The 1,903-nt window shown below is 38.9% G+C and overlaps 1 non-coding gene across 1 annotated transcript; it reads left to right on the top strand.

Moving 5' to 3' along the window:
* Positions 1-488: 488 nt before the first annotated feature.
* Positions 489-608, top strand: LOC145396343 (5S ribosomal RNA). The gene has a single exon (XR_013896766.1). It is a non-coding gene; the product is annotated as a 5S ribosomal RNA (ribosomal RNA).
* Positions 609-1,903: the final 1,295 nt, after the last annotated feature.

Here is a 1,903-nt window from a genome sequence, read left to right as displayed (position 1 = left end):
TTGGGGAATGCCGCTGATCACATTACGCCATTTGGATTCCTTTCCGTTTATCACAACTCGCTGTTTTGGGTCTGAAAGCCAGTCTTGTAACCATTTTGCGTCTTTCCTTTTATTCCATGTGCTTCTATTTTTCTCATGAGACAGCTTGTGAGGGACAGTGTCAAATGCTTTCTGAAAGTTGAGGTAAATTATATCTACTGCTCTTGAGTCATCGTATGATTTGTAAACATCATGGAAGAAGTCCAGTAAGTTAGTTAAGCATGAGCGACGATGTCTGAATCCATGTTGCGAGTCTTTAATTATATTATTTTCTTCTAGATAATTAATTATTTTATCTCTTATGATTTTCCATTAATTTGCACACTACTGATGTTAAGCTGATTGGTCTGTAATTTCCTGGAGTGCGACTCATTTCCTTTTTTTTGAAAATTGGTTTTACATTTGCTAATTTCCATTCGCGTGGAACTTTCCCAGTACTTAATGATTTATTGAATGGCCATACCACGTTTGAGTACACCGCTTTCCGTCCGATCAGCGAAGTTAAGCAACGTTGGGTCTGGTTAGTACTTGGATGGGTGACCACCTGGGAACACCAGATGCTGTTGGCATCCCTACATGTCAAGTGGGGTTGGTGGAGGATTAGTGCCCCTCCCTGTAAAACAATTAACTCTAAGCCCTTGACCACCCCGTTTGGGATACATGGCGTCTGGCGATGGATGGATGGATGGAATAAGACAGAGAGTGGCAGCAGTAACTCAAGTTTGCTTCTTTGAGAATTCTCGGTGATATTTTATCGGGGCCAGGGGTTTTGTTTATGTCCGTACTATTTATGGCTGAAAGGATATCGTTATTTTAGATAGCATAGTTACTAAGGACTGTGCTATTTGCTTGGTTTGCGGGTAACAGTAGGTTTCTGGTGGTGTTTTCTACTGTAAAAACAGACGCAAAGTAATCGTTAAGAATGTTTGCCATTTCGACCTCATTTTCAGTGTGTTTGCCATTGTTTGTTTCTAGAGGACCTATTGATGTAGTCATAACCTTTTTCTTTCTAATGTAACTGTAAAATTCTTTAGGATTTGATTTGCACGTATTAGCAATGTGGATCTCCAGTGCTCTTTTGCTTTGTTTAATAAGTCTTTTCGATATGCGCCGTTGATTATCGTACTGTAATTTATCATCATTATTTTGTGTAGCTTTATATTTATGGTATGCCTGTTTTTTGGCTATTAAGTTCCTTTTATTTCACTGGACCACCACTTTGGTTTACTATTTCCAGCTGGACGTCTGTTACGTAGTGGCACACATGAGCTTTACCACTTTATTAAATTTTTCAGTGAATATTTCCCATGCTTGGTTTATGTCATCGGTTTCAGACATTTGATTCCAATCTGCAGTTGCAAGTAGCGCTCTGAGCCTGTTGAAATTTCTCTACGATAATCTGGGACCTTTTCTTTGCTCTCCGTTTCTTTTACTTTTTCAGTAGTAATATTAAACTGTATAGTTCGATGATCACTGGAACTAAACTCAGGTCCTATTTCAACGATGTTGACTAGGTTATCATTTGTAGTCAAGATGATGTCTAGGATATTGTTTCCTCTCGTTGGGTATTCTACATGTTGGGAAAGGGCGCTTTCTTGAAGATTTGTATAAAGTTCTTGTCCTGAGTGTGCCGTCAGTGGTTCACCCCACTTTGTTACCGGTAGATTAAAGTCTCCAAAAATTACGCTATCCTCTTGACAACAAATTTCCGCAATTTGATCATAAAGTTTTCATCTGTTTCAGTTGACTGTGCTGGAGGACGATAGATGAGACATATATTTATTTTGTGTGAATTAATACTTAGCTGAACATAACTGGCATCTATGTTGGTAATACTGGGTTTGGATAGCACAAGGGGATGGAG

This window comes from Coenobita brevimanus, chromosome 36 (genome assembly GCF_032717465.1).
Source record: "Coenobita brevimanus isolate Jiangsu-jjx chromosome 36, ASM3271746v2, whole genome shotgun sequence".
Classification (NCBI taxonomy): Eukaryota; Metazoa; Arthropoda; class Malacostraca; order Decapoda; family Coenobitidae; genus Coenobita; species Coenobita brevimanus.
The sequence above is the reverse complement of the archived record's forward strand: the minus strand, read 5'-3'. Positions and strand labels throughout refer to the sequence as shown.